This window comes from Somniosus microcephalus, chromosome 20 (genome assembly GCF_052327205.1).
Source record: "Somniosus microcephalus isolate GS21.2 chromosome 20, FLI_Smic_1.0, whole genome shotgun sequence".
In the NCBI taxonomy this organism is placed as follows: domain Eukaryota; kingdom Metazoa; phylum Chordata; class Chondrichthyes; order Squaliformes; family Somniosidae; genus Somniosus; species Somniosus microcephalus.
Window position 1 is genome coordinate 64,214,541 of NC_141006.1, and position 25,663 is coordinate 64,240,203.

The 25,663-nt window shown below is 46.7% G+C and overlaps 1 protein-coding gene across 1 annotated transcript in view; it reads left to right on the forward strand.

The window, feature by feature from the left end:
- sdc3 (syndecan 3) overlaps positions 1–25,663 on the forward strand; it is a 272,670-nt gene that overhangs the window by 188,825 nt on the left and 58,182 nt on the right. The gene's annotated exons all lie outside the window — the stretch shown is intronic.

The following is a 25,663-nucleotide window of genomic DNA, read 5'->3' on the forward strand; positions in this document are numbered from 1 at the left end:
ACACGCACTTCACTTTCAGGGGCAGAGGAACGCACTTAAAGAAAGAAAGAAGTTGCATTTATATAGCGCCTTTCACGACCCCAGGACATCCCAAAGCGTTTTACAGCCAATGAAGTACTTTTGAAGTGTCGCCACTGTTGTAATGTGGAAAATGCGGCAGCCAGTTTGCGCACAGCAAGGTCCCACAAACAGCAATGTGATAATGACCAGATAATCTGCTTTTTGTGATGTTGATTGAGGGATAAATATTGGGCCAGGACACCGGGGATAACTCTCCTGCTCTTCCTCGAAATAGTGCCGCGGGATCTTTTACATCCACCCGAGAGAGCAGACGGGGCCGCGGTTTAACGTCTGCTAAATGAAAAATGACACCTCCGACAGTGCAGCGCGCCCTCAGCACTAAAGTGTCAGCCCAGATTATGTGTTCAAGTCTCCTGGAGCGGGACTTGAACCTGCGACCTTCGTGATTCAGAGGCGAGAGCGCTACCCCACTGAGCCACGACTGACACCTAGGCCATCTGGGTTGGCGGCTTGCTATCAGCTGAGCAGCAAACTGTGCCATTGTCCTGACGGGTCCCAGGGAGGTCTGCCGCTGGCTGTGTCCACTCATGGCTCAAATTAGCGCACGTGGCTACAGGAGACTTAACTTTCAGGCAGTGTTTGGACAGCCCTTTTCTTGCCATGGTGCAGCTGTTCTATTGCAGAGAAGAAAAGGCAGAGAAACACCGAGGGCTGTTTAAATAATGGCACTGCAGCAAAATGCTTTTGGCATTTCTATATCTAGAAGTTAATATTTCAAACCGATTGTGCATTTTTGAGATGAGAATTGAGGGGCATCTTCCCAGCACGGCCGCAATATTTCAAAAATGGTCTATGGATGAGTACACATTGCAGTATGATGGAACAATGGGGCTCCATCCTTTCACTAGGCCTTTCTAAGTAATTATTTGCAGTAGTAGATAAAATTGAAGTAGGAGCGAGGAGAGGAGAAGGAAATAATAAAAATCTGCTGCTTGGAAACGACAGCCTCCAAGTCTGGCTGCTGGGGTCAGTAAAATGGCTGAAACGTTGACTGGAATCAGGATCAATGAGAAGAGACAGCTGTGTGTTAATATTTGCTGAGAAAAATATTAAGTGTGACATGAAAGAGAAAAAAAAATTGAGTCAGGACATACTTTTCCCCACTCTTAAGTTTTAACATTTTCCGTGACTCATGAAGATAGGTGAATGGCTGCTGCTCAGTTACTATGGAAACGACCTTTTTGAAGGAGGAAGTGGAAAGGTGATGTCGCACAACCAGATTGACGTGGAGGGTGTCACGCAGGAAGTGTCCGATTATCTTTCCTCCCTGTTAGCTGGGGGGTACCTTTCAGTTTCTGAAACCAGCAAGGGCTCAGTTTTGCCATGGCTTTAAGCACACTAATAGCCAAAGCTTTTCAAATAGCCAAAGCTTTTCATAATGAAAAGAGAATCCACTGTAGTGCAGGGGAGCCTGAAAACACGTGTTGGATATTCCATCCTGCTGCTTCTCCTCCCCATCCTAATCCACATAATGGCATTACCATCGCTGAATCCCCCACCATCAACATCCTGGGGGTTACCATTGATCAGAAACTGAACTGGACCAGCCATATAAATACTGTGGCTACAAGAGCAGGCCAGAGGCTGGGAATTCTGCGGCGAGTGTCTCGCCTCCTGACTCCCCAGAGCCTTTCCACCATCTACAAGGCACAAGTCAGGAGTGTGATGGAATACTCTCCACTTGCCTGGATGAGTGCAGCTCCAACAACACTCAAGAAGCTCGACACCATTCAGGATAAAGCAGCCCGCTTGATTGGCACTCCATCCACCACCTTCAACATTCACTCCCTCCACCACCGGCGCACTGTGGCTGCAGTGTGTACCATCTACAAGATGCACTGCAGCAACTCGCCAAAGCTCCTTCAACAGCACCTTCCAAACCCGCGACCTCTACCACTTAGAAGGACAAGGGCAGCAGATGCATGGGAACATCACCACCTACAAGTTCCCCTCCAAGCCACACACCATCCTGACTTGGACCTGTATTGCCGTTCCTTCACTGTTGCTGGGCCAAAATCCTGGAACTCCCTTCCTAACAGCATTGTGGGTGTACCTACACCATATGGACTGCAGCGGTTCAAGAAGGCGGCTCACCACCATCTTCTCAAGGGCATTTAGGGATGGGCACTAAATGCAGGCCTAGCCAGCGACGCCCATATCCCATCAATGAATTAAAAAAAAACTGCTCTTCTACCCCAGTGCTAAAACTGGTCTCCTACCCTTCCTCCCTCTGCTAACCTGCTCTTTATCCCTGTAAATCATGGATTATCCATTTGTAAAGATGTGCCTGTAACCTCAGTGATGCTCTCACACAGCACATTTTGACCATTGCTAGAGTGGGAGTAAGCATGTTTTGCAAGAAAGAATGTGTGGCACTGTGCTTCAATATGATGGTTGCACTCCACTTTGTTTTAGACGTTGCCCTGTACCACTGTGCAACATGATTCGTGAAGAAAATTACTTGGGGCCCTCTGAATGAGCTTAAACTGCAATGTAGTTTTGAAGCACCACATGATAATGGATATAAAGGAATTTTTTTCGGTCAATTTAAATTCTAGCCTAGGTGCCCCTGAGGAAATACATATCCAATTTCTTCCACCGCAATGCCACAATACATCTAAAATACCAGATGCATGTGGGCAGGTTAGTGTCATAGGTCAGAATACTTTGGCGTGCTTTGTGCGCGAGATGATTGGCAAATTCTATCTATTTATGGTTTGAGGTTATTACCCCTCGAGGCACAGCACACCACCTCCCAGCACCAACACTATATGGCTGGATTTGGTGCCACTGGTCCTTGGTGCCACCATTTTATGCTAACCGTCGGCCGGTCTGGCTCGCTGCCCACCCACACAGACCATCATTGCGGGGGGCTGGGTGCATATCCAGTGGTTCAGCGGGTCAGTGCGGTGAGTAGGTGAGCCACACAGACCAGGAAGATCCTGAGTTGATCTTCTGATTTACTGAGTTAACGGATCGCAGCTGGGGCACCACAAGTGGCCGTGGTCACTGCTCCGGGTCGGAATCCAGTGACTCCAGATGTAACGTAGCTGATTGGCAAGGGTAGGATCTAACTGTGGAGTAGCATCAGCCGTGGTCAAATACCCTGCTCACACTCACCATCTAGGCTCACATGCTAAAAATAGCGACGCAGGTTAATAAGGCCATAAAAAACGCAAGCAAAACACTGGGGTTCATTTCTAGTGGGATAGAATTGAAAAGCAGAGAAGTTCTGTTAAACTTATATCGAACCTTAGTTAGACCACACTTGGAGTACTGTGAACAGTTCTGGCCTCCATATTATAAAATGGATATAGAGGCACTGGAGAAGGTGCAAAAAAGACTTACTAGAATGATGCCAGAACTGAGAGGTTCTACCCATCAGGAAAGATTGAACAGGCGGGGGCTCTTTTCTCTAGAAAAGAGAAGACTGAGGGGTGTCCTGATAGAGGTCTTTAAGATTATGAAACAGTTTGATAGGGTAGAAGTAGAGAAGATGTTTTCACTTGTGGGGGAGACCAGAACTAGGGGTCATAAATATAAGATAGTCACTAATAAATCCAATAGGGAATTCAGGAGAAACTTCCTTACCCGGAGAGTGCTTAGAATGTGGAACTCGCTGCCACAAGGTGTGCATGAGGCGAATAGCATGGATGCATTTAAGAGGAAGCCAGATAAGCGCATGAGGGAGAAAGGAATAGAAGGATATGTTGATGGGGTGAGATGAAGAGGGGCGGGAGGAGGTCCGTATGGAGCATAAACACCAGCACAGATCAATTGGGCCGAATGGCTGTAAATACTTGGTAATATTTTGTAAGAATGACTACTTGGGCGAGGTGACTGAATATATTCGGTGCCTGTGGAACCCATAAGTCAGCATTAGAAGAAGGGTGGGGAAAATTTAATTCTTTCTTAAATGTCAAAAAACAATCATTGAATGGGGAGCGTGCCTAAGCCAGGAATGGGGAGTGTTGTCTGTAGTTACAGTTTATGAAGTTTTAAAAATCTACAAGGTGAAGTGTGAATCACATCAAAAATGTGGAATGAAAGGGAAGCAATGAATAAAGACAAGTGGGACGTCAAAATGAGTCACAATCGGAAAGGCAGCTCCATTGGTCGTTTTCCCGAGTCGAGGTACGTGTGCGGTAATGGATAGCTCGGGGGGAGTTGCAAGGCAACAGCATGACCAAGAGGTTCTGAGGACGGACACAGCACAGCAATCAGTGCTGAACCAGTTTCCGCCCAGAGCCCGAGATTAATTTCTTGATTCTTTAGCTCCCTCTATTATGTTTTTTTTCCCGAAAGCAGACGGTCGTGAATTGCTCGGAGTTGGTGCTGGTTATTTGCCAGGAGCCACAGCTGCCTCTGCCTTCTCCTGGGGAAGAGTTTCACAGAGATTGCTGACGGGAGTTCCTCATGGTGACACAAGCAAATGAGGCTCTCAGGCCAGGTCATTGGCAATAGGCTGTTGTAAGGTTATTTTATTTACAGTGGTAAAGCTGATGGCGTGTATCTTGTTAATCAAAAAAAACCGGTCATCCAATCTGTTTGTTTGTTATCGTCTTCACGCCACATGACAACATGCACGCTATGGTATATCAGACACCATAGAGAGGTGCATTTTTATCGTAAACTTTTTATTATATAGAATCACGCAGCACAGAAGGAGGCCATTCAGCCCATCGTGCCTGTGCCGGCTCTTTGAAAGAGCTATCCAATTAGTCCCACTGCCCCTGCTCTTTCCCATAGCCCTGCTAATTTTTCCTTTTCAAGTATATATCCCATTCCCCTTTGAAAGTTACCATTGAATCTGCTTCCACCACCCTTTTCGGTCAGTGCATTCCAGGTCCTAACAATTCACTACCTTAAAAAAATTCTCCTCATCTCCCCGCTAGTTCTTTTGACAATTATCTTAAATCTCATCGAATGGCGGAACAGGCTCAAGAGCTAAATGCACCACAATCCTGTTCCTATGTTCCGAGCATAGACCAGGAATCTAACCTGGAACCTTCTGGTCTCTGAGGTTTCTGACCATCCCGAAGTAGTGCAGTTACCCACAAACTGTTGCGAGCAGCTGTGCCTTTTATTTGTTAATGATATGCTATTTTTAATGAGCAAAAAAAAAAGATATATTTTATTACTTTGGGTACCAGAGCAGTCTTCTCATTACCAATGTCTTGCACTCCATTAACATGCATGTCTCAGTACCTGTTGTACTATACTTAAAGTTTCTGGATTTGGACAGATATCCTTATCACATGGACATTGTAACTGCGGGATAAGCTGATGATTAGTCCCATACTATTAATTGCCGCCAGCAAATAAAGCCAGATGTGATGTCCACTTTAAAAAGTCTGTCAATAGTTTGAAAGGGGAGCCCGGCTATTAAAGAACATGTGTGGCTTTTAAATGTGATTAACTTACCGAGAGCCCAGGTGGTTCTTATCTAGCCTCTTTGGGCACGTTGTAGGCGGAAGTTCACTTGCCTGTTAAATGATGCTGAGCAGAAGCCTATTAAAGGCAGACAGACCGAGAGCAGTTGACAGTTTTATAGCATCACTGGGACCATGTTGGAACAAAGGAGGCCTTTGATTCTGTGCCAAACACACATGGAGGCAATGCTTCTTTGTGTCAAATAGCATCTAAGTATCAAGCTGGTGCAGTATGTTCAGCGCCAAGGAAAGATGTGTGTCACTGAGGATCGGGGTGGTGGCCAAGCCATCAACAACAACAAATTGCATTTATATGGTGCCTTTAACATAGTAAAAACGTCCTCTAAGGCGCTTCACAGGAGCGATCATCAGACAAGATTTGACACTGACCCAATAAGGAGATATTAGGACAGGTGACCAGAAGCTTGGTCAAAGAGGTAGGTTTGAGGGAGCGTCTCAAAGGAGGAAAGAGAGAGGTGGAGAGGCTTAGGGAGGGAATACCCGAGCTTAGGGCCCAGGCAGCTGAAGGCACGGCCGCCAATGGTGGAGCGAAGGAAATCACCAATTATGGCTCTTGACGCTGTCGTGAAATGTTACGCCCCCTTCCCCACAAGGGATGGGAGAAAGATTTAGCAAATGAGTCATCACTGGCCGTGCACTCAGGATCTGCGTTGGTGTCAGGATGGAGCATAAAACCAAACCGACCATTGGGTAGGAATGTACAGGATTGGAAGAGATCATTGTTGTCAAAGAGGACAGTCTCAAAGTTCAAAAAATATCCCCCACCACTCTGTCGCTCATACTCCTCACAAACTCTCTGGGGGAGAAATTGGGTTGAGCCGCAAACGGGGCGCCAAGCTCGCCTGGGCGCCAGATTTTGCGCTGCGATCGGAGCAGCAGCGATCGCCGGAAATTCATCTTGAGCGCCCCAAGAGGGACACGGGGCGAGGCTCGAGGCGTTCCGCGTCCCTCTTAGGGCGCTGAAACTGAATATCGCAGCGCCACACGCTGCGGCACGGCGCGCTGCGGTACTGCAGGCCTTCCTCCCATTCTTAAGGGGGAGGGGCCTGCACCAGCGCGATGAGCGATCACGAGTGCTGGCAAAAGGGCCCGGCACCGAGGAGAAGTGTCGGGCTCTCGGAAAGCAGCCGGCAATGCCGCGGGGGGAGAACAGGAGGCCAGGAACGGAGGTGCTGGCAGGCGGCCGCCGAAAAAAACGGCCGCCCTGCACCTCAACCTTAATTTGCGCCACTGCCGCCACAGGTAGGCCCCGTGAACCGGGCGCGATTAGCGAGCGGCGCTACAGAGGCGGTCGCTGCCAAATATCGCGATCGGGGCGGTAGCGGGGCGCTGCACACACCGATGACGTCATCGGTGGCGGCGCAGTGCAACAGGCTAACGCCGCCATTCGCGCCCCAGCTAAATATCGCGGGAGGCGTGGCCAGTGGCGCTAAAGCCACTGAGTGCCCTCTTTAGGCGCTAACTGGTGGCGCAGCCCACCGAATTTCTCCCCCTCTGTGTCTTTAAGGAATATTTTCAATGAATGCGAGGATTTTATCTAGCGGATTAGCTGGGAGGAGTGCCTGTGCTCAGTGCTCGCACAGAGCCGAATTCACACCATTAGCTATGGCTGCTAAACAAGAGCGCTTCAGCAATCGCATCCCAATCATGTTCTTTTGTTCAGTTCCCTCACACTATACGTCTGAGTAACTTCTCCCGATCTCTGCAACCTCCTACAACCTTCCGGGAGCTCTGCGCCCCTCCAATTCTGGCCTCTTCCAATGTAATCGCTCCACCACTGGTGGCCGTGCGTTCAGCTGCCTCGGCCCTAAGCTCAGGAATTCCCTCCCTAAACCTCTCCGCCTCTCGCTCCTCCTTTGAGATGCTCCTTCAAACCGACCTCTTCGACCAAGCTTTTTTGTTAATATAAATACAAGTCACTGTTGTTGTCCCAGATAATTCCACAGATAATGTTGACATCTCTGATCATTGATATGGAAGGACATTCAAGTTATTCATTCTTTCTACCGGTTTAATGTTGAAAAGGATACTGATGATGAGATTGCTTCACGAAGAATATAAGTACATATATATATAGTGTGTAATTAAGTCTGTATTTTATATTTTGTGCAAGTGTTTTTTTCAATTTAAAAATTGAGAAAACAATTCTTGTGCCCATCTCTTCTTCGAATAGTGCCACGGAATCTTTAATGTCCACCTGAGAGAGCAGACGGGGCCTCGGTTTAACGTCTTACCTGCAAGACGGCACACTCCGACAGTGCAGCGCTCCCTCAGAGCTGGAATGTCAGCCTAGATTTTGTGCTTCAGTCTCTGGAGCAGGAATTGAACCCACGACCTTCTGAGTCAGAGGTGAGAGGGCTACTCACTGAACCACAGCTAATAACATGAACGCTCTTAGTGTCCTCACCTGACCCACTGGAATACAGTACTGTCACTGCAGTAAAGATAAATCTGTACAAGAACAGAAATAACCTACTAGGAAGTCAACAAATACAGAACACAGAAATCTAACCACCTCGCGGATTGCTAGGTCCCTGGGCCAGAATCCCCAGTTTGAATATCTATATGCTAAGCCATCGGAGGAACTAAAGGTAGATCTTCTGATGAATACTTCTTCCTAGCATAAACTGCTATCCTTAAATAATTTTAGACCTTTAATCCAGGGAGTAGGTTAAATAAATGCAAGGCATGAGATAAGCTTGTCTTCCTCTCTCGGTCTGCATTGGAACCCTTTTGATTATGCCGAAATTAATTGGTCCTGATGAGAGTTTTATAAGACAGAATTACAAACTGGAAAAGGTGGTTAAATGAAATGTGTCAAGAAATATTACCGTCTGAGATTGGCAATGGAGGAAAGAGGGCCTCACTTGAGGAAACTTAATTTATTCTCTCCTAATTTTAATAAGAGCGTTAGGTGTCCAGAAGGATGATTCTTACCCCAGCCCAGAAAATGTTTTTTTTTTTTAATTACTTTGCAAAGTGTCAGTCACTGGGTTTTATGGTAAGATTTTGAATGAAAGTCGCGATCATTTCTCTCCAGGCTGCTCCGTGTCCCAGAACCTGGCTGCATTTGATCATTTGAGTTATATTCACTCTGATCGCCTTTCACGGTCTGACCTAATAAATTCTCCCAATGACCTGGTGGGTGAACACAATGCCCATTAAGTCCCGGGTCTGTGCTAAATTAGCCAACCCTGGCTGCGGCACCAGCTCGAGCTACTGCAATGTATCTCATTGCACCAATGACAACAACAACTTGCATTTATATAGCACCTTTAACGTAGGAAAATGTCCCAAGGCGCTTCACAGGTGCGTAATCAGTAAAAATTGACACCAAGCCAAATTAGGACAAGTGACCAAAAGCTTGGTCAAAGAGGCATGTTTTAAGGAGCTTCTTAAGCTGGGAAGGGGAAAATTAAAGCAGGGAGTCAGCTCCTGATTGCTATCCAGTGATCCTGCAGTAGAGTATTGGGTGGAAACATGGTCCGTGCTTGGCTCTGATTTTCTTCACAGTCAAATCGCATGTCAACATTCGCCAGCTAGTATATTGCCCACGTTGCCCATTATTGCAGTTTATTGACATCAGAGAGGGTTTACACATTTTACTTCATCCGTCTCACACGTTTGAATTTGTCTACCCAACACTGCACCATTTAATGTAAGTACCGCTGTGCATCAGTCCGTTCTAAGATTTTATCATCATTACCACATTGCGGTGGTCTCTTTAATTAAGTGTCGACAACACTCTGTTGAAAGGTACGGTATAATTGCAATGAAATGCCAAACTCCATCAGAGGGAGAAGAAGAGTATTTTTTATAGCTTTCACTTTGCAGGAACCCTCCGAGAGATGGAGAGTCACAGAAAGGCAGTTGAAGTATTGTACGCACCATATAAATGGAAATTGAATACATTGATCGACTTACTCCAAGGTAATCGTGTAATAACCTTTTCAGTGTAGTCAACACTTCTCTCGCCTCTTCTGCAGCAGCTCAACTCCTGATGGGCACAAGAGTGAGAGGGAGCAGTTAAGGCAGCTGATGTAAAAAGACTAGAGTGCTTGGTTTGAGTATAAAACAAGGCTTTAATCAACTGTTTCACAACCATGAGATTTCTAGTTACAATCACTAGTTCCTGGTTACAGAAACGTCCTGAGCAAGCTGGGCCCACGCCCGAGTATTTATACTCCTTGGACGACGCCACCAGCTGGCCGCCCAGTTTTACTTCATGAGTCATGATAAGATTCATGACAGCAGCCATGGCATCATTTAGCCTTTCCAAATCCAGAGCTGCTTTCTGGATCATTTGGTAGGCGGATGTGCTATTAAAAGTAGACTGTGATCATCTTCCACATCAGAGAAAGTCTCCACCTTGTCAGCTGGTAGGATTGGTCCAGAGCAATGCACCCAAGCTTTTTGTCTTGGTGGTTCAAAACCTGGAGCCTCGGACAACGCATAATGTCCCCATGATTATTTTGATATCAACTTGTGGATACTAACAGATCTTGGTGTTCTGATTTAGGATTTATTCACCAATGGAGTAGCAGCATTGGAAACTGCCCTGTCCAAACTTCCAGCCCACAGAATTCGATCAGGACAAACTAACGAGCTGGAAAGTTGAACACAAGTAGGATTGAAATAAAAACAGAAAATGCTGGGAACACTCAGCAGCATCTGTAGAGAGAGAAACAAGTAGGATTGAGTTGGGCATGGAAAGAAATACAGACTTGCATTTATATAGTGCCTTTCATGACCTCACAAGAAATAGGAGAGGAGTAGGCCATATGGCCCCTCGAGCCTACTCCGCCATTCAATAAGATCATGGCTGATCTACCTCAACTCCACTTTCCCGCCCCATCCCAATATCCCTTGATTCCCTTAGTGCCCAAAAATCTGTCGATCTCCGTCTTGAATATACTCAACGACTGAGCCTCCGGGGCAGAGAATTCCAAAGATTCACAACCCTCTGAGTGAAGACATTTCTCCTCATCTCAGTCCCAAATGTCCAACCCCTTATCCTGAGACTGTGACCCTTCGTTCCAGACTCTCCAGCCAGGGGAAACAGCCTCTCAGTTTCTACCCTGTCAAACTCTCTAAGAATGTTATCCGTTTTAATTACCTCTAAACTCCAGCGAATACAGGCCCATTCTACTCAGCACGTACAGTACGTCCCAAAGCACTTCACAGCCAATTTGAAAGTGGAGTCGGGCTTGGGGACCACTTGACCCACCGCTGCAGTTGGGAGGTCCCTGGTTTGGAGGGACCATTCCATGTTCGACTGGCCCAATGATATTCGGCTCTGGACGTTGTTTATTCCATTTTCCCCATGTGGATTACAATTGAAACTAAACAGACCACCATCAGCGAATGTGCTGCCTGCTCAGAGGCATCTCCACGGACTCTCGACCACGTAAGGAAGCCTGCAATCACACGGGCCTTTCCGACCAGATCTCTCTCGTAATCTTGCACTGCACCTGCTGTAAGCAGCAATGGGGAGCTGTGCCATTGCCTGGCCACTTTGCTGTCGAATAATAGGGGCTGCTCTGTGCGCCCGCCCACAAGGCGGTGTGAAACAAAAAAGATTTTGTGAGATCGCCACTTGGAGGTTCGTGGCACTTTTTCCAGACTGGATTTTTACATCACGTGTCCAGGCCCATTGTGCACATTCCCGATATGTGTAAAAATGTCGAGGAACATCCAGCTTTGCATGGAGCGGGCTTCCTTCCAGATCTTTGTTTTATAAGAGGTCGGAAAGGCAAATGTAGTTTTCAGTATAGCAACAGAAAATGCTGGAAAAAATCAGCAGGCCAGGCAACATCCGTGGAGAGAAATTAGAGTTGACGTTTCGGGTGAACCCTTTTTCAGAACTGGAAAGGAAATGAAATAGATCGAAGGCAGGGCTGCGATAGAACAAAAGAAGTAAAGAGACATTAAGAGGTATTCAAAACCAGACGAGATGGTAATAGGACAAGTGGAGACAAAAGACGGCTGAGATTAGGTGTGAAGTGTACTGGCAGAATGGGAGACAGCTGCCATGTGGGAGAGAGAAAAAAAAGGAAAGGGGGGGGGGGGAGGGAAAACCCAAAACAAAGGGGTGGAAAAAAATATAAGTAAAAATGTAATAGGGGCCGAGGTTATGATCTGAAATTGTTGAACTCTCTCCCACATGGCAGCTGTCTCCCATTCTGCCAGTACACTTCACACCTAATCTGAGCCATCTTTTGTCCTCACTGTCCTATTACCATCTCGTCTGGTTTTGAATACCTCTTAATGTCTCTTTACTTCTTGTGTTCTATCGCAGCCCTGCCTTCGATCTATTTTATTTCCTTTCCAGTTTTGAAAAAGGGTTCACCCGAATCGTCGACTCTAATTTCTCTCCACGGATGTTGCCTGGCCTGTTGAGTTTTTCCAGCATTTTCTGTTGTTATTTCGGATTTCCAGCATCTGCAGTATTTTGCTATCGTGTAGTTTTCAATGGGTTAAGTGCTGTGTAAGGAATGAAAAGCCTCTACTTCAAGCGTAGAGTGTACTGAAGCGTGACGGGCTCTTCACACTTTGCTCCAGCCAGTGGGTTTCCCGTCTCCACCCTTTCCCTCGCTCTTTTTGAAAATCATTGTTTCTTCCACACTCGCTCATTGCTCCTAATGGCCAATTTCCTCTGCTCGCCAGTCCTTTCCACCCTATTAAAGGGATTTTGCTTCCTCCTTTCAGATATGCGTACTTGATCTGTGCTTACACTTGGGTGTAACTCTTGAAGGCACATAGCTGCCAAAAAATATCGAGTGTGGGCTGGGTGGGCACATGGTGCCGGTTGGAGTCTTTTGAACAACACGCTTTAAAACAAAAAAGAACTTTAATGAATGTTGTAGCACTTTCTGTTTAGAGCAAAGAGTCCTATCAAGTGGATTTTCCGTTGGGACTCTGGTAGATATTGGTCAATTGATTGGGTGGGTATGGTGGTGTAGCGGTTCTGTTACTAGCCTAGTAATTCAGAGGCCTGGAATCATAATCCAGAGAACATGAGTTTAAATCTCACAGTGGCGGTTTAAGAATTGTTAAAGAAAAATCTGGAAATAAAAATCAGTAAAAGTGACCATCAAATCAGTGACTACTAGAGCTCTCAAAAACTTGTGCAAGAATTCAGGAGTGCCAATAGAACACAGCCATTCAAAGGTGCCCTTGCTGATGTGTGTCTCCGTGACTGAGATATGTTTAATTGACCATAACAAGCAACAGAACCAGCTGGAGAGGATTTTTTTTTTTAATTAAAAAAAAATATTGACCTATGTTATTGAAGTGGAAATTCTAGTTCAAGAGCTTTATAAAGTTTTATTCAGAAACATTCTTTTAAAGGGAAAGCAGTTTTGTGAAAACCTTGAGGAACTGTGTCGTTTTTATCACGCTGATGTCTTGGGTGATGTCAGTGATGCATTTTAAGTGCCATTTACATCATAATATAATTTGTGACCAAGTAATAAAAGGCTTGCCAAGCACTTTTTGCAACAAAGTCACTGCCCTTTTAGCAGAAACTCTCATTTAGATCTTTGTTTGAGCATTGAGTGCCCTTTGGTTTGGAGGAACTGGATCAGAGGAGTTATTGACCCCGGTGGGAGCTGAATTCATATTCACAGCTGAAATGATGAGATTGCTGAAGCATCCTGAGTTGATGAACTGTTTCTCTAATGATGTTAATTCAGCTCTTCTGCAATGTCAGGCAGGCAATGACTCTCAGAACAAACTGTACTCAGAGTATTCAACATATCGGAAGGACAAGGGGTCGATTTTATTATCCCGCCTCCATTGATTTGTGGCCAACTCACGCTATTTTCCCTTGATTGACCTTGTTAAGCCCGCCCAGTGGGCTTAGCAGGCCAATTAAGGGAAAGCTGGTTGCAGAGAACGTCAACGTATGACGTTTCATCTGTCAAAAATATTTGACAGATGAATTGTCATCGTATGACAGCTCTGTGAAGCTGTCAAACACTGACATTCTCTGCAGTTTGATGAGGTCTTTCATTCAAGACCTCACCAAACTTCTTTGTTTTACGGAAATGAGATGGTTATTGCATCTGAGAATGCAACGGCCATCTGTCACCTGCAACGCGGAGGTCTGAGACTCTCCGCATACAAACCGACCGAAGCCTGCAGGAAGAAATTAAGCTAAGTACACTTTTAATAACACTTTGCACTTACCTCAGATACTCACCTCTACACTCTTGCACCCATCACTTACCTTCACACCACACTTTTGCTCCCCCGCAGACCCAGTACTCGCTGAGCTGAGCGGGCATGTTTTGGAGCCTTCGGGAAGCCCGCACTTGTGAGGGCAAAAAGGGGATAATCCTATTTTCTGCCTGTTAACAGGCAGTTACTGTAATAGGCTTTAATCCCTTCCTGCCTCTAAGGAGACGGGGCCCGGCGCGGGACGGCTACCCGCCTCCTAGGAAGATGGCATGGAGGCGGGTTGGGCACCCGCCCCCAAATTCTGCCATTTTCCTGGCTGTCCTGCCTCCGTACCTGCCTGCCCGGGGCTGGCAAAATCACCCCCAAGATATTCCTCCCCCCCCCCCCCTCCCTCGCCCACCCCCCCCCCTGAAGGCACTAACCAGGAGGTATAGGTCCATGAGGGGGTGGTGAGGGCCCAAAGCACCGGCCCAGCCCCGATACTTCACCCAGGTTTAATGTGCAAACCCAACCGTTGCGTGTTGGCTGTTTCACCATGGGGGGGGAGGGGGGTGGGTGGGGTTACTGCCACGCTCGATCATGTCCCCGCCCAACATCCACGCACGTGCACTTTCCAGCAGGAATAACTCGATCGGTAGTGTGAGTCTTTGTCCTTAATAATCTCAGGAGAGTGTGGAGAGGCTGGAACTGAGGTCAGTTGTAACCGAGTCCACGGCCACCACCCATTCTGAGATTGGATGACAGCACAAACTGGGCATTGAAGCCCTCACCAACTAGGCTCCGCACCACATCAGCGGGAGCTTGGCTGGTGCTAGTAATGTTGGCTTGACTTTAAAAATGGACAGTGTTGATGGGACTTGCTCCACATGTTTGCCAAAATGAAAATTACCTCTCACGATTGTACTCCAGATTATAGGAACATATTCCAGGGGAAATGGCAGCTGGTTGGTTCTATTTTTCCTCAACTCTTTATTGAAGTAATCCCACTTACTCTGCTCCTCTCTCGAACTGTTGCAAAGGGCACTGGGATTCCCTTGTCCTTTCCACACCACTGATGTCGATGGGATTGATCTGTTTACAGACCGATTTTCTGTTGTTTCTTTTCAGTCCGGTATTTAACAGGGACATCCTTAACTGGCTACTTAAGATTTCTACATATATCCAACCGATCCACTGACTGTGGCCTCTCTACCCCTGCAGCCTACCCATGGGTATTGGCTACAGGCACCAGCCTCATAAGTACTGCCATATATGCTGCTCCCAGGTCTCTAGCTCGGCATAGAATAAGTGGTGACACACAAATGGCGCTCAGAACCTTTGTCGGCTTTTGCCAGAATGTTGTTGAACTAAATTTGAACGCAGTTCTGTAGGTCGTGTACTCAGTCATATGGCCACAATGCTTGGGGGCGGGTGGGCGATGAGAAAGACCCATAGTCCATCTATAAATAGGCCAGAGACTGGAATATGGTATCAAGCGAGTGCTCTGTGGGGGAGGGTGGCTTATATCTCTGTGTGTATCCGTTCTACAGGGATCCATAGAGGCACTGTACCATTGGATTACAATGGATATACAGCACTGAAGCAGACCATTCGGCCCAACCAGTCCATGCCGGCGATAATGCTCCACTCATCCCGTCTTTCCTCATCTAACTCTATCAGCATAACCCTCTATTCCCTTCTCCCTCATATGCGTATCTAGCCTCCCCTTAAATGCCTCTATACTATTCGCTTAGAAACATAGAAGCATAGAAACATAGAAGATAGGAGCAGGAGTAGGCCATTTGGCCCCTCGAGCCTGCTCCGCCATTTAATGAGATCATGGCTGATCATCCAAATTCAGTACCCTGTCCCTGCTTTCTCCCCATATCCCTTGATCCCCATAGAAACATTCAACCACTCCCTGTGGTAGCGAGTTCCACATTCTCGTCACTCTCTGGATGAAGAAGTTTCTTCTGAATTCCCTATTTGATTTCTTGGTGACTATCTTATATTAATGGCCTCTAGTTTTGCTCTTCCCCACAAGTGGAAACACACTCTGTGTCTACTCTATCAAAACCTTTCATAATTTTAAAGACCTCTATTTGGTCACCCCTCAGCCTTCTCTTTTAAAGCAAAAAGAGACCCAGCCTGTTCATTGTTTCCTGATAGGTATACCCTCGCATTTCTGCTATCATCCTTGTAAATCTTTTTTGCACCCTCTCCAGTGCCTCTATATCTTTTATGATATGGCGACTAGAATTGTACGCAGTACCCCAAAGTGTGGTCTAACCAATGTTCGATAAAAGTTTAGCATAACTTCTTTACATTTCAATTCTATCACTCTAGAAATAAACCCTAGTATTGTACTTGGTTTGCTTTTTTTATGGCCTTATTGACCTGTGTCGCTACTTTTAGTGATTTGTGTATTTGTACTGTACTCCCAGATCCCTTTGTAACGTGGATTGATAAAACCTTCTTAATCTGCAGTTCTTTTCACAGTCGTGTCCTAGTACATGAGTACCTTGTATTCTTTATGTATCGTATATTATGCTTGTATAAAAATAACTGCGGCCCCAATGTCTTGGTGGGTAAATGCACTGCTCTGTGTGGTCCTGAGGCATACTGACCAGGAAAGTCCCAGGTTCGATGCTTGGTCTGATCTCAGGCATTACAGGCACACGATTGCCCTCTGCTTCCCTGGGTTGGGAAGGGGCTGGCGTGGTTGCGGGGGGGGGGAGTTGGGAAAGATCAGCCAAGTTCCTGCTCCTCACCACTGTCGAACTGGAAAATGCACGTGTGGATATCGAGGGAGCGCAGGATTGGCCTCTGCCGCGATTCCCCCCCCTCAGCCAAATCGCCTGCCATTAGGCTCAGTCACGGCCACTAGAGTCAGGGACCAGAGGACTGCCAGCACCTCGGAAACATCAGCCCAGTGTCAGTCAGTGGTGTCAGGTGGTGGGGGGAGGGGATGAAACCCGAAAAAGAAATGAGTCGGACCAGATGTTTTGCTGGGGTGGGGGGGTGGGGGGGTGGGGGGGTGCGACTGCTTCCCTCCTGCCGCATCACATCTGGCTCATTACCCTGGGAAACTGCTCGGAGGGGGTTCGACTCTTGCTAGGAGCAGTTGTTTTAATCAGGACAGTGTAACCTCCAGACACTGGTTCTGCAATCTGTCACGTTTTCTGTTTGTTATACAAATGCTATTGAGACCATTAATCATGCACCAATTGACTCCTGGTTCCTCTGCTAAGGTCAAATCATGATGATATATGGAAATCTGCCACAAATTTCCACGGTGGCATAGTGGTTAGCACTGTTGCCTCACAGCGCCAGGGACCCGGGTTCGAATCCGGCCTCGGGTGACTGTCTGTGTGGAGTTTGCACATTCTCCCCGTGTTTGCGTGGGTTTTCTCCGGGTGCTCCGGTTTCCTCCCACAGTCCAAAGATGTGCAGGTTAGGTTGATTGGCTATGATAAATTGACCCTTAGTGTTAGGGGGATTAAATACGTGGGGTTACGGGGATAGGGTGGGATATGTGCTGGTGCAGGGGTTACGGGGATCGGGTGGAATATGTGTCGGTGCAGGCTCGATGGGCCAAAATGGCCTTTATCTGCACTGTGGGGTTTCTGTGATTTCTGTGAAATCTATGTGTTGTTTCAGTATTACTTTATATACTGTTTTATTACCTGGTAAATCACTGCAGATTATCATTTAGTAATTTGGTAATCAGTTCTGTTATTCCCAGTATAATCCACTCTCAATACCTGTTCTTCTTGTAATGTGTCTGCTGTGGCTCAGTGGGTAGCACACTCGCCTCTGAGCCAGAAGGTTGTGGGTTCAAGTCCCACTCCAGGGATCTGAGCACAAAAGTCCAGGCTGACACTCCAGTGCAGTGCTGAGGGAGTGCTGCACTGTCGGAGGTGTGTCTTTCAGATGAGACATTAAACTGAGGCCCCGTCTGCTCTCTCAGGTGAACGTAAAAGCTCCCAGAGCACTATTCTGATAGAAGAGCAGGGGAGTTATCCCTGGTGTCCTGGCCAATATTTATCCTTCAATCAATGTAACAAAAACAGATTATCTGGTCATTATCACAGTGCTGTTTGTGGGAGCTTGCTGTGCGCAGATTGGCTACCATGTTTCCCAAATTACAACAGTGATTACACTTCAAAAGTACTTCATTGGCTGTAAAGCGCTTTGAGACGTCCGGTGGTCGTGAAAGACGCTATAGAAATGCATGCCTTTCTTTCTTTCTATAATTCTCTTTCCAGTACCTGTTCTTTTCTGTACAACCCACTATCGCTACCTGTTATTTTCTGTATAATCCACTCCCTTTACCTGTTCTCTCTATAGTACAGTCTCCAGTACCCATTATTAGCCATATAATACACTCTCAAATACCTGTTATTTTCTGTATAATCCAATCTCAATACCTGTTATTGTCTGTATAATACATTCTTGAGTGCCTGTTAATAGACTTAGAATAATGTTATTTTCTGTAGATGCTTAGTGGAACCATTGAACAAGTGGATGGCGATAACTTCTTAACTCTCTCACTGTGGGTCTAAAACTGAACGTTTCTGGGATTTTCTCTGGCCTTGGGCCCAATAAACACATTACCACCACGTGAACTTTCAAAACGTTCTTTACTGGACATAAAATACATCTTGGTCAACAATTTTTATCAGTTCCGTATGTTCAGGTGCATGTTAGTGGTTTAGTCTGTAACCGCAGAGAATAAAGTGCAGGGGAGTGTAACGTCGCTTCACTGCAATGTTACTGGTTGTGAAGTAAGGGAATGAGTGCGAGGGAATTCTCGGTTCTAGAGATGGCTGTTGACCGAGCTCTGCTGTGTGATATCGATACCTTAATGTACCGCCACTAAATGGATGTACTCTAGCAGTGATCTAGGGATGAGGGAAGGAACAAGAGAATTGGATAGATATGATGCTGAGCAATGATGGGCGTACACAACAATCAAGGTAATTGGTAAAAGAACCAAAGGTGACGTAAGAAAAAACTTTTTTACTGCCTGAAAGGGTGATGGAGGCAGATTCAATCACAGCTTTCAAAAGGGAAAGAAATTTGCAGGGCTACGGGGAAAGGGCGGGGAAGTGGGACTAGCTGAAGTGCTCTTGCAGAGAGCCGGCACGGACTCGACGGGCCGAATGGCCTCCTTCTGTGCTGTAACCATTCTATGATTCTATGACTTGTATCTTCAACCCAGAGAACCATAGACATTTACAGCACAAGAAGACGCCATTCAGCCCATCAGGTCTATGCCAGCACCTTGCTAGAACAATCCTTAACTAATCTCACCGATCCACTCTCTCCCCATACCCCTGTATCTTTTTCAAATATTGATCCACTTTTCTTCTATTCTCTGTATAATCCACTCCCCATGTTCTTCTGTAACCCTCGTGCTTCCTTGTGTTTTTGTTAAACTCTCTCTGATTTCCCACCTCAATCCCGTTCACCACGCTGCTCCCCCCCCCCCCCCCCCCCAACCACCTCTGAGGGATGGTTTCACGGATGCCAGGCACCTCCCAGTACCTCGCTCATTTGATGAGTGAACTTTGATGGTGGATGCCGACAGGCTACTTGACTTCCAGGGAGCATCACTGCTGTGTCTTACCCCGACATTCGTCTCTGTGTGCTGGAAGCTGTAGGGGGTTGGGGCAGTCAGTGTATAGCAATCGAGAGCAGGAGCCCTGGCCGTTCCTCCCCCTCCCCACCCCCAAACCCTGGTGCCCTGCTGATGTTAGATAACTCAACACAGACTGAGGACTGAAACCTGGGACTTTGCTGGTCTGAGTGATCGGGGCTGTTGTTTTCATGCTAAATATTACAACACAGAAGGAGGCTATTTGGCCCAACGTGCCTCTTCTGGTCTTCTGAAAGAGCCATCCAATTAGTCTCACTCCACTGCTATTCTGTGTCCACTGTGGCTCAGTTGGTAGCACACTTGCCTTTGAGTCTGAAGGTTGTGGGTTCAAGTCCCACTCCAGAGACTTGAGCACATAGAACTAGGCTGTGACACTCCAGTGTAGTGCTGAGGGAGTGCTGCACTGTCGGAGGTGCTGTCTTTCGGATGAGATGTTAAACCGAGGCCCTGTCTACCCTCTCAGGTGGACGTAAATGATCCCATGACACTATTTCGAAGAAGAGTGGGGGGAGTTACCCCCGGTGTCCTGGCCAATACTTATCCCTCAACCAACATCACTGAAATAGATTATCTGGTTATTATCACATTGCTGTTTGTGGGACCTTGCTGTGTGCAAATTGGTTGCCGCGTTTCCTACATTACAACAGTGACTCCACTTCAAAAAGTACATCATTCCCTTTAAAGCGCTTTGAGATGTCTGATGGTCATGAAAGGCGCTATATAAATGCAATTCTTTCTTTTCCGCATAGCCCTGCAAATCCAGTTCTCCATTTGAAAGTTTTTTGACCTCTGACAGGAATAGCATGATTCCTTTTCTTTGTTTGGGTGAAGCCCTGTTGTATTCTCCCAATCCCTGGCCCTCCTGCAGCACAGAGGGTGGGTGGCCAGCTTCTATCCAGGCCTCTACCAGCCCCTCTTTCAATGGTAGAAAGCCCCAAGTGGTTATTACTTCAAGTCTCCTCCCCCTTCACACACCAATGTGGCTATAATGATAAACACAGCAGCACAGAGGAATAATGCCACCTGGTCCTCCTGCCATTTGCAATTTTACATGATATGAGGCTGACCTGCCATGTTCGAGTACTTCGTTTGCCATGTTCTCAGTAACCCATTGGCCCTGAAATTGCTCCATTAGATACTAACACACAAACACTTCAGCGCATTGGCGATTCCTCTCTCTGCTGCTTTATTGGATGCATTAACCCAGCTGAAATAAATGGGCTAACACCTCCGCTGATGTAGAGGACAGAGAAATTGCAGACGGACATGTTAACTGTCCATACGTTTGTGCCACTGAGTCAGAAGGTCGTGGGTTCAAGTCCCATTCCAAGACGTGACCGGCTAATCTAGCCTGACGAGAATGGATTAGGAAAAAAAGGGTGGCTTTTGGCAGATACAAACGACTAAAGACAGAGGAAGCCCTAGAGGAGTATAAAAAGTGCAGGGGGATACTTAAAAAAGAAATTAGGAAAGCGCGGAGGGGCCATGAAATAACACTGGCGAGCAAAATAAAGGAAAATCCTAAGGTGTTTTATAAGTATATTAAGGGCAAGAGGATAACTAGGGAAAGAGTAGGGCCCATTAGGGACCAAAGTGGCAATCTGTGTGTGGAGCCAGAAGATGTAGGTGGGGTTTTAAATGAATATTTTGCATCTGTGTTCACTATGGAGAAGGACGATGTAGACATAGAAATCGGGCAGGGGGACTGTGATATACTTGAACATATTAGCATCGAGAGGGAGGAGGTACTAAGCGGTTTTAGCAGGCTTAAAAGTGGATAAATCCCCAGGCCCGGACGAGATGTATCCCAGGCTGCTGTGTGAGGCAAAGGAGGAGATTGCAGGGGCTCTGACACAAATTTTCAGAACCTCTCTGGCCACAGGGGATGTGCCAGAGGACTGGAGAACAGCTAACATAGTACCATTATTCAAGAAGGGTAGTAGGGATAAACCAGGGAATTACAGGCCAGTGAGCCTAACATCAGTGGTAGGGAAATTATTGGAAAAAATTCTGAGGGACAGAATTAGTCTCCACTTGGAGAGGCAAGGATTAATCGGGGATAGTCAGCATGGCTTTGTCAAGGGAAGATCATGTCTGACCAATTTGATTGAATTTTTCGAGGGGGTGACTAGGTGTGTGGATGAGGGTAGTGCAGTGGATGTGCTATACATGGATTTCAGTAAGGCTTTCGATAAAGTCCCGCATAGGAGACTGGTCAAGAAGGTAAGAGCCCATGGGATCCAGGGTGCCTTGGCACATTGGATCCAAAACTGGCTTAGTGGCAGAAGGCAGAGGGTGATGGTCGAAGGTTGTTTTTGTGACTGGAAGCCTGTGTCCAGTGGGGTACCGCAGGGATCGGTGCTGGGTCCCTTGCTGTTTGTGGTCTACATTAATGATTTGGATGTGAATGTAAAAGGTATGATCAGTAAGTTCGCAGATCACACGAAAATTAGTGGGGTGGTAAATAGCGAGGAGGGTAGCCTCAGTCTGCAGGACGATATAGATGGGTTGGTCAGACGGGCGGAACAGTGGCAAATGGAATTTAACCCTGAAAAGTGTGAGGTGATGCATTTTGGAGGGACTAACAAGGCAAGGGAATACACAATGAATGGTAAGACCCTAGGAAAGACAGAGGATCAGAGGGACCTTGGTGTGCATGTACATAGATCCCTGAAGGCAGCAGAACAGGTGGATAAGGTGGTTAAAAAGGCATATGGGATACTTGCCTTCATTAGCCGAGGCATAGATAGAATATAAGAGCAGGGAGGTTATGATGGAACTGTACAAAACGCTGGTTAGGCCACAGCTGGAATACTGTGTGCAGTTCTGGTCGCCACACTATAGGAAGGATGTGATTGCTTTGGAGAGGGTGCAGAGGAGATTCACCAGGATGTTACCTGGGCTGGAGCGCTTCAGCTATGAAGAAAGACTGGACAGGCTGGGGTTGTTTTCCTTGGAGCAGAGAAGGCTGAGGGGGGACCTGATTGAGGTGTACAAAATTATGAGGGGCATAGATAGGGTAGATAGAAAGGAACTTTTTCCTTTAGTAGAGGGGTCAATAACAAGGGGGCATAGATTCAAGGTAAGGGGCAGGAGGTTTAGAGGGGATTTGAGGAAGAACTTTTTCACCCAGAGGGTGGTTGGAATCTGGAACTCACTGCCTGAAAGGGTGGTAGAGGCAGGAACCCTCACAACATTCAAGAAGCATTTGGATGAGCACTTGAAATGCCATAACATACAAGGCTACGGACCAAATGCTGGAAAATGGGATTAGATTAGACAGGGCTTGATGACCGGCGCGGACGTGATGGGCCGAAGGGCCTCTTTCTGTGCTGTATAACTCTATGACTCCAGGTGCCATCTTTTGGATGAGACGTTAAACCGAGGCCCCGTTAATTGCCTGTTTAGGTGAGCGTAAAAAATCCTATTGGCTCTATTCAAAGAAGAGCAGGGAATTCTCCCGAGTGTCCTGGCCAGCAGTTCTCCCAAAACCAACACCAGCAAAACAGATCAACTAGTCTGTTCGTCTCGCCGCTGTCTCTGGAACCTTGCTGTGCGCAAATTGGCTGCCATGTTTGCCTGCGCTACGACAGTGACTTCAAAAGTAATTCATTGACTGTGAAGCGCTTTAGGATGTCCCGAGGATGTGGAGGATGCTAAATAAATATGTGATTCCAGGGCCAGTGGGTTTAACTGGAAACTCAAACCCTCCATCACCAGCAGTCTCCTGGAAAAGATGGCGGCACACAGAGCGGGCTAACACGCCGGGCGCTCATTGTTTAAAAACCCAGCCCCTACAGAAACAGAAACAGGATATGGGTTTGTGTGTTGGACAATAGAATCAATCAGAGTCGGGGAAGTAGCCCAAAAAAACATGTATTCCAGTCACAGGCTGAATCCAAGATTTGCTTATATTTCCTAAAAAGAACTTTGTTTTTCACACAAAGAGAGGAAAGCAGAGGGAGGGGAGAGGATGTTGATTCAAATTATGACAAATGACATAAACGTGCTCAGGAGGGTTTCTGTACCAGGCTAAGAAAGTTTGATGAGTGCACTGTAATTTGACTCTTTTCTCTGTGAGATTCACTCTCAATGTTCTTCGTAACCCTTGAATATCCTTGTGTGTTTTGTTTTTAATTCTCTCCCCCCCCTCTCCCCTTCCTCTTCACCCTCTCCACCCCTCTCATTGAGGTCTGGTTCCAGAGATGCCTCGCCCACCTGATACGTGAGTCTGACAGTGAATACGGGGCACTGTATTTTTACATTCAATATTTTTATATCAAACACTGAAAAATAGTCTGCTGAATGTCTGATGGAGACTTGTGGCTCTTCTAACTGATCAAGGGGTTACGGGAGGACTTGGCGAAGATGTGAGAGAGAACACTGTGCTGCTGTTACAGCACAAAGTGTTTCTATAGAGACCTGACTGAGGATGTTCCCTGCAGTGCAACATATTGAAGTCAACCAATCTACTTACTGCACTGCGCATCGGGAAACTTGGAATAAGGGACTGCAGTGCATTCTCAAAAATATTACTGGGGTATTTTTTTCCTGGCTCCCCCCCCGCCCCCCCCCCCCAAATTGCCGCTCATGGGTATAGACTCCTCTCCCTAAGACCGATGCACACATGGGGAAGAGTTTTATACCCTAGTATTGGATTGGCACAAATCTAATGACCCACCCAACCGCCCTCCACCAATAAAACTGGATTGCAAGTACCTGTCATAAGACCACGAGATATTGGATCATTCCCTTCTCCACCCACCACCCCAATTTTCTGTCCTCCTCTCCTGAAGGAATTGGTCTACATTGTCTTATTGGTGTTATTTTAATATTGGTATTAACTGTTTAAAAAGGGAGACTTGCATTTATATAGCACCTTTCATGACCTCACAAGGCGCATTACAGCCAATGAAGTACTTTTGAAGTGGAGTCACTGTTGTAATGTAGGAAACCTGGCAGCCAATTTGCTCACAACAAGCTCCCACAAACAGCAATGTGATAATGACCAGATAATCCGTTTTAGTGATGTTGGTTCAGGGATAAATATTAGCCAGGACACCGGGGATAACTCCCCTGCTCTTCTTCAAATAATGCCGTGGGATCTTTTACATCCACCTGAGAGAGCAGATGTGGGCCTCGGTTTAACGTTTCATCCGAAAGACGGCACCTCCGACAGAGCACCCAAGGAGTGTCAGCCTAGATTTTGTGCTCAAGTCTCTGGAGCGGGACTTCAACCCACAACCTTCTGACTCGGAGACAAGAGTGCTCGCCCATTGAGCCACGGCTGACACTTTTAAAATGAGGCCGGTGATTTTTTTATTTGTTCGTGAGGTGTGAGGTGCTGATGAGGCTGTGTTTATCGGGCGTCCCTAGTTGCCCGCAGAAGGTGATGGTGGGCCACCTTCTCTGAGCAAATGAGTGGCGTCAGGCAGCAGTAAGTGTGGGAGCGGAGGCACGCATGGGCAAGAGAGGGTAGGTAGGGGTGACGGGTTCATAGAATCATGGAATGGTTACAGCACAGAAGGAGGCCATTTGGCCCATCGAGCCCTTGCTGGGGTAATGAGCCAGTTGTTTTTTTTTTAATAACAATCCAGCAATGTTCATGCTCATTTTTATGGGGGCCAGCCCATAGATTGCACTGAATTCAATTTCACAAGTTGCCATGGTGAGATTTGACCTCACGACCTCTGGGGTACTAATCCAGTACCAGAACCACTGCATTACCGTACCTGCCATTCCGATTAATTCAGGCTACTGACTCCTTGCTCGGATATTTTTCCACAGGGAGCCGGTCCCTCTCTGGGTATCTCACACTAGTGGCCATTCTTCATGCGAGCCAAGACGGCGTGCATCAGCGGGCTATCTGAGTATGATTCTCTGATACACACGTACACACACACGTTTCAACAGCAGTAGCCAAATAGAGGCAGTTCTAGCTGATGCTGGTTGTTATCCCTTTTCCTTACCACTGATTTAATCAAGCAACTGCACCATTGTTTGTACTACAGGGCGATTCTCATACATCTGTGAAGCACAAGTGTGGTGACAGAAATAATCCCTTGGAGGTAGCTGCACCGTTCCCCACAGTCGCTCTTCCCACACAATACCAGGAGCAACGTCAGTGAAATTTGTGACTGTTCTTTAAAGGATTGTACTTTAATATGCAATTTTCACATAACAAGAGCCCCACATAGCAGGCGCAGAGTACCACAGTAGCCCCGGGCAGGCTATTAATCTAATGCCGGCTAATGACAGTTGAACTACTAATTTTAAGCAGACACTTGGCTGGCTGCTCGTTCTAACC